Source organism: Enhydra lutris, unplaced genomic scaffold (genome assembly GCF_002288905.1).
Source record: "Enhydra lutris kenyoni isolate GAN:26980312 unplaced genomic scaffold, ASM228890v2 scaffoldscaffold30, whole genome shotgun sequence".
NCBI lineage: Eukaryota > Metazoa > Chordata > Mammalia > Carnivora > Mustelidae > Enhydra > Enhydra lutris.
This window is the reverse complement of record NW_019154114.1, coordinates 21,730,204-21,737,468: the sequence shown is the minus strand read 5'-3', so window position 1 is coordinate 21,737,468 and position 7,265 is coordinate 21,730,204. Positions and strand designations below refer to the sequence as shown.

Below are 7,265 nucleotides of genomic sequence, written 5' to 3'. Positions count from 1 at the left end.
AAGAAAGAAAGAAAGAAAGAAAGAAAGAAAGAAAGAAAGAAAGAAAGAAAGAAGACACTTAAGATTCCTCAAATAAAACCAAACAGCTAACTTCAGAGAAACCCTTCCCTCCTCTTAGAGTCTGCATGCCCCTCCCGCCCAGCGAGTTCTGGCTCCCGCTCTCCCCTCCCAGCTGCCTGCCCAGCTCACTGAGCTGCTAGGAGCGTCCTCGGGGCCCCGCACACACGGGGCAGGGGCTCAAGGTCACAGTGGGGCCAAGGGGGCTGCTGAGGGGCAGAGGTCGGAGCCGTCTCAGCAGCTGGGCACGTACATCTCTGGTATGTGCAGAAGTTCAGGGCTGTGTCCCCCATCGTCCATCTGTGCTGTGCCCCCAACCCCCAGGCTGACCTGAGGGCATCTGCCACCCCCCGCCAACAGTATCCCCACACCTCTGTCCCTCGGGGCCTCTTCTGTTTTCCTGTGAAGATCCACCAGTCACGGGTCCTTCAGGAGGACGTGGAATCACTCGGCCCATCTAGGTTAAGATACCAGTCCCCTTCCCTCCCCTGGGAGCAGGTCTAGGCTCCAGAGAGTGACATAGTGACCTCGGAAATGAGAGTATGTAAGGAAGGTGGTCCTGGAGCCACAGGGGACTGAAACCTGCATGTTCACCTCGGGAGCGCAAGTGTTCTGAATCAGCCAAAAAGAGGCTGGGTTAGGGACAGTCCGAGCCCTGATCCCGCCTCCAGCCCCTCCACTGAGTGTGAGATGAGGTGCAGCCGCTGTCCCTATGGCTCTGGTGACCTTGGTGGCGGCTGTGTCTGCCCCCCTCACAGAACCCACCCCGTGATGGCGGCTACGAGGGAGACCCCTCGCCATGAGGGCACGAGCTGATGGTGCAGGAGCTGCAGGGGGGGTCGGCACTGGCATCTCCACACGGGCCCGCCAGCTCGCTGCCCCAGGGCCCTGGCACCTCCCCACCACGCACTCGTGGAAATCAGATGCAGCCTGAGGACGTCCTGAGTTGTACTCAACCTCAACCCTGGGTGCCGGCCTCTGTCGTGTTCCGAGCGAAGGCATGGGAGGTGTGCGGAGCCCGTCACGGGGCGCGCGGGTCGTCTCCGAGGAGGGCACGTGCCACGGAGACGCAGGCCTGTGCACCTGCAGGCATCTTGTCAGAAAGAACTAAGGGAGCCTGTCCCTTCCAGGAGAATGAACAGGACTTCTCGCCCGTAACACCTACACATTTAAGAGAAAATGACCATTTCGGAAGCTTTCTATCTCTTGGCAGCTTTCAGGCTCAAAGACTTTTCTGATGAGAACATGATTTATTTTATTTTTAATTTAATTTCTTTTCAGTGTAACAGAATTCATTGTTTATGCACCACACCCAGTGCTCCATGCAATGCGTGCCCTCCCTCATACCCACCTCCAGGCTCCCCCAACCTCCCACCCCCGAAAATGATTTTTTTAAATTATGAAATGAAACGTCAATATATGGACGTTCCGGATAAAAGAATGAACCATTGTTTTCCCAACGACTGATGCGGACACTGCGACACCCCACCCAGGCCGGAGACCCCAAGGATGGGGCAGATTTCCGTGGATCAGAGCGCGGGAGGCGTTCACCAAGAGGTCAGATTCCCGGTCGCAGCTCGCTGGGAGGCGGTGCCACCACAGACGAGCCGCAGGCATCTGGAGGAGCTGGAGTGCGTTTCTGTCCCGTCTGTGGGGTCGGGAAGACGGGACAGTCCGGCCGCTCCAGCCAGGACCCCAGACACCCAGATTCGCAACAATGCCAAACCATGCCACTGTCCTAAACCGCTCCAGGAAACAGTTCCCGTTCGCACACGTGTGTCAGCACGTGGTGGGTTTCTTACCGATGATTCCGAATGAACGTAGTTTGCGCATCGTTACATCAACTGAACTCCCAGCACGGGGCAGTGTACAGGCACCGTGTGCACAGCTCTCGGTGCTGAGCCTGGGGCGTGGGCACACTCGGACAGCCGGCCGGAGAACCGCGCACCCACGTGCGCTCCCAGGGTGGGAGCAGGAGCCTGTGGGGGTGCACGGACGCCGCCCAGCCGGGCGCTGGGAGAGAAGCTCGCACCGGGCACGGCGAGATGCGAGAGACGCCCGTCACTGCTCCAGGGCGGCCTCCTGCTTCCCGGGCCGTGCACGCACCCACAGGCGCCAGGCTCATCTTCTCTGTCCTGCCGCCACCGCCTCAGCTCAAGCCCTGCGCTCCCAGCCCGACCAGCGAGAGCTCCTCCTGGGCCCTGCTCCCACCTTCCCTCCACACCCGCCTCCCCCACGCCCAGCGCAGCGCCCTGGCAACCTCACACTCAAGACCACGACCCGTGGCATCCTGTGGGAGGCCACCTTCACCCTAAACCCTCCGTGTGCCGGGCCTGTATCTGATCGGGACAGGCGCTCGGCAAACCCAAGGGAATGAACGAAAGGGCACCTGGCTGGCTCAGGTCGTGATCAAAGCGTCTTCGGATGGAGTCCCACGTCGGGCTCCCCGGTCAGCGGGGAGTCTGCTTCTGCCTCTGCCGCTCCCCCCATTTACGCTCTCTCTCAAATAAAATCTTAAAAAAGGAGGGGAATAAAGGAACAGACGGGGGACAGGGCAAGGCTCCGTCTAAACCAGCCTTTATTTCTGTTTTCTTCAGTCCACTTGCGGGACCAATCTCACAGCCGTGGCCTTTCCTCATCCTCAGAAAGGAAGCTGCTGGCACGGCACAAGTGCGAGGACCACCATCAGGCCCCGGGGGCGGGCGCGCAGCCTCCTGAGCTCCTGCAGGCCGGCCGGGCTGCAGACACGGCGCGCGGACGCCAGCAAGCGGGCGGCCGGTGAAGGCGGCGGCGGAGACCATCCCCACTGTCAGCGGCGTGGACAGGGGACGCCAGGGTGCATGCGCGTGGGGACGCCCGCCGGCCGGCTCAGCTCGCAAGGCTTCTGGCCGGGTGCGCGCACGGAGCGAGGGCACACGTGAGCTCACTTCGGAGCAGAGGCCACAGAAGCAGCCGCGCCACTCACTGATTCAAACACCCGACGCTGTTTCTTCTGGAAGGAGGCAGCACCGCCCTGTGCGCCTCTGGGGCCAGCCACAGCCAGCACTCGCCGCGGACCGCCGTGGACGAGACACCGGCAGGCCCTTCCCCACCAGAGCGGCGCGCGGCGTGCCGGGTGGCGCTGCCGTTGACGCCTTCACGCTCCGGCTTCAGAGGCTGTGAGCGCAGCTGCTAAGCCGTGTTGCCGCTCAGCAAGACACTCTGAGCTCTCCCCTTGCAAATCAGACACCAGACACGGGGGAGATCAGGAGGCGGAAGTTCTAGAAAGGGCAGGCCCGGGTGTGCAGAGATGGCTGGAGGGTGGCCGGGCACGTGCAGGAAGGGGAGCTGCCCTGGGGCCTGGAGGAAAACACCTCGCTGACGGGTCTGGGGCTAGAGCGTGGAAAGAGGGGTTCTCTTAACACCTGCCCAGGGGAAGACAAAGGGCCATAAGCAGCAGTGGGGGAGGGCGGGGCGGCACCGGAAAACCACGTAAGGACAGCGGGATGCTCAAAATTTCACCGAGCTGACCAGGCCTCTTTTTTTGTTTTTAAGATTTTATTTATTTATTTGACAGAGAGAGACACAGCGAGACAGGGAACACAAGCAGGGGGGGGGGGGAGAGGATCCCTGCTCCGCAGGGCAGGGCTCGATCCCCGGACCCTGAGACGATGACCTGAGCTGAAGGCAGACGCTTAATGACTGAGCCCCCCAGGCACCTCTGACCAGGCTTTGAGAAACAGGACAGAAAGGCCAGGAAGACCAAAGAGGGTGGAGGTCGAAGGACAGTGGCCAGGATTCCAGGAGTCCGAAGGCAGATTCAGGAAGGATTTCCCCTGAGCCGGGTGGGACGCTGCCACGCACAGCTGGGCTTGGGGACCAAACAGGTAGCAGGTGACCTGCCCACCACAGCACCGGGCACCCAGCAGGTGCCTGATATCTGGCCTCCACACTCTGGGGCTCCCAGCTCGGGTCCTGGTTCACAATGACACCTTAAACTGTCCCTGCCAGAACACAGACCTTTCAGGAAAAGACCAGCAGCGAGGCACTAGCAGGCAGGGCCGGCGGGCACCTCCCAAGACCACCCAGACACCTGCAGGAGCAGGTGTGCGTGGGGCCAGTGGGAGGCCCCGGCCACCGTCTGGTGGAGTACACACAGACTGGCCTGCAGAACGCCCTCTTCCCCAGTGTCTGGGGACGACAACACATCCTAACTCCAGGACGCTGGGGCCACCCTTACACACTCCACAGGTGGGGCTGAGAGCTCCAAGACTCTCTCTCCCTGTCCTGGGGCTGCCGGTTCCAGACAAAGGTGTGGGCAGGCTGGTCCCTCTCTGCGTGGCCTGCAGACTGGCGTCTTCTCCCTACGTCCTCGTGTGGTCCTCCCTCGGCGCCTGCCTGTGCCTGATTTCCTCGTGTCCCCCAAGCCCTGGGATCTGGGTCTGCCCTACTGACCTCACTGTAACTCGATCAGCTCTTTAAAGATGCTCTCTCCAAACACAGGCACATCATGAGGTCCTGGGCGTCAAGACGTCAACATACACTTGCAGAGGGCAACTCAGCCCGAGAGCTCCCTTCCGAAACCACGGATCTTCTATCAACAGAGAAACGCCAGCGTGCCCCCCACCGGCACCAGTGCGCCACGAGCAGCCCTCCCTGGAGTCAGACTCTGGGGCTCTGAGGTGGGCGCTGTCCCCGCCCCCGTTCAGGGGTGGGTGGCACAAGAGGTGGACTGAACTGCTCGGAGGCTCCCGGCCACAACACATGGGACCAGGATTGGAACCAGGCAGCCTCCCCCAGACCCCAGAATCCTCAGGCCCCGCCCCTGCTGGAAAGCAGCCCTGCAGGGACCCAAGGGCCTCAGGTCAGGCAAGTGCCTTGCTCTCTCCCACGTGAGAACTGGGAGCTGCTGGCCTTCCCTGGGATTGGCTCAGGGACCCACGCGTCCCTGCTCCTTGTCCTTGGCACCTTCCCCAGCTGCCCCTGCACACGTGCCTCATGATGCGTCTCACACATCCCCCAGACTAAGCCCGAAGCATAAATAAAACACGGACTAAAACCTGTACACGTGGGCACCTGGTGGCTCAGTGGGTGAAGCTGCCTTCGGCTCCCAGGTCCTATCCCGAGGTCCTGAGATCGAGCCCCGAGTCAGGCTCCCTGCTCAGCGGGAAGCCTGCTTCTCCCTCTGCCTGTCGCTCCTTCCACTTATTCTCTCCATCTCTCTCTCTCTAAAATAAAATCTTAAAGTAAAAACCTGTACACAAAGTCCTGTCTTGTGCTCTGCTGACGGAGAAGAGCAGGGAGCATCTGCTTGGTGCCCGGCACAGCCCCCTCAGCGGCCCCGAGGAACAGGGCTCGGGAGGAAACGGGAGCCCCCAGTGGCCAGAGGAAAAGCAGAGATGCAAACCTGACGCCTCTGCCTGCGTCATGGTGGACATGAGCACTATGAGCGGAGTCCCCCAGTTTTGAGAAAAATGCCAACAGTCTCAAAAGGGCTGAGCCAGGACCGTGCAGACAGACAGGAAGAGGCTCAGGCCACGGCGCACACAGACACCATTCATCCCGAGCCTTCCTGTCGTGGGGACAGACCCTGGTGCGGGTGCGGCATGGGGGGCGCCGTGCTCACGGGGCTGCTCTGCTGGGCTCATCTCAAACTCTTCCGCTTTTCGGACAGGGGACCCACACTCTCAGCTTACAGAGCCCTCAGCGACACGGCTGGTCCTGTGCCTGAGGACAGGTGAAGAGTGCCCGCATGACTGGGTGACTCCAGACGGAGGGCACCCAGAGCTCCCCGCTTCCTTACTGACATGCTCCCCCGTCCCCCACTATCACCGGGGCTCTGTCGCCCGCGGAGCCGCACACCGTGCTGCCTTCACCGCATCGGACTCTGGGTTTACGTCTGGTTCAAAGAGCTCACCTGGGTTCAGCAGTCAAAGGGCAAATATTTCCGACGCAGGCAGCAAAGAAAGTGTGATCCTGGCACGACAGGCGCAGTAGCTGTCTTCTGACGCTCTGAGAACCCACTGAGCTCCGTCGGTCTACGCCAGTCACCAGACCCCTCAGTTCATAACCACCCACCTGGTAGCTCACACACATGAAATCGGGGCATCACTAGGCAGCCACAGTGAGCAGTGACCGGCCTACGGCCATATGCACAGACATGAGGTGTGGGGGCTGATGGGTCAGGACACCTGTGCACACCTGTGAAGCCCCGGTCTGCTCCATGGGACAGACACACCTAGCCAGTCTCCTCCTGCCCTCATCTGTCTCCCCTACCTCAGCCTTTCTCCAGGCAACCATGCAGCTGCCTTCTGTCACACAAAAGGCTGCTGGCATTTTCTTGAATTCTTAACAGTGGGACCTGCCATGATTGTTTGCATACCTCAGTCCCAACCCCAAGGCCTCAACACACGACACGTTTTCTTCCCAGACTTCTCAAGGCCAGAGATTCCCTTTGCTGACCCTCCAATGCTGGTCCAGAACTTTCATTATAGACCACCTTGGTCTGCATTTTAAGAGACGACAGATGTCACAGACCACGTCTACAGACAGAGAATACAGACTACCATAGTCTAGATGACAAATGACACGGACCGTCCTGGTCTACAGACAACAGAGAACATGGACCGTCACAGACTAGAGACAACAGACGACATAGGCCATTGCGGACTGCCGACAACAGACGACAGGGACCGTCCTGGTCTACAGATGACAGAGGACATGGACCATCACGGACTGGAGATGACAGATGACAAAGGCCATCACGGACTACAGACAACAGACAACACAGACCATCCTGTCTACAGACAACATGGACCATCAGGACTAGAGACGACATAGGCCATCACGGACTGGAGACGACAAATGGCATGGACTGTCCTGAACTACAGATGACACGAACTGTCACAGACTAGAGATGACAGAAGAAACAGGCTGTCCTGGTCTACGGACAACAGATGACCTGGACCGCCACGGTCTGGAGAAGACAGACGACACGGACCACCACGGAACAGAAATGACAGACGATGCAGACTGCTACGGTCCAGAGAAGATAGACGACATGGACAGTCCCAGTCTAGAGATGACACAGACGACACAGACCATCACGGTCTAGAGACGACAGACGACCTGGACCGTCACGGTCTGGAGACGACAGACGACACAGACCATCACGGTCTGGAGACGACAGACGACCTGGACCATCACGGTCTAGAGACGACAGACGACCT

At 59.9% G+C, this 7,265-nt stretch overlaps 1 long non-coding RNA gene across 2 annotated transcripts in view; it reads right to left on the bottom strand.

Annotated features, from left to right (window-relative positions):
- Positions 1-7,265, bottom strand: part of LOC111152840 — a 13,680-nt gene that overhangs the window by 3,909 nt on the left and 2,506 nt on the right. The window lies entirely within an intron of this gene.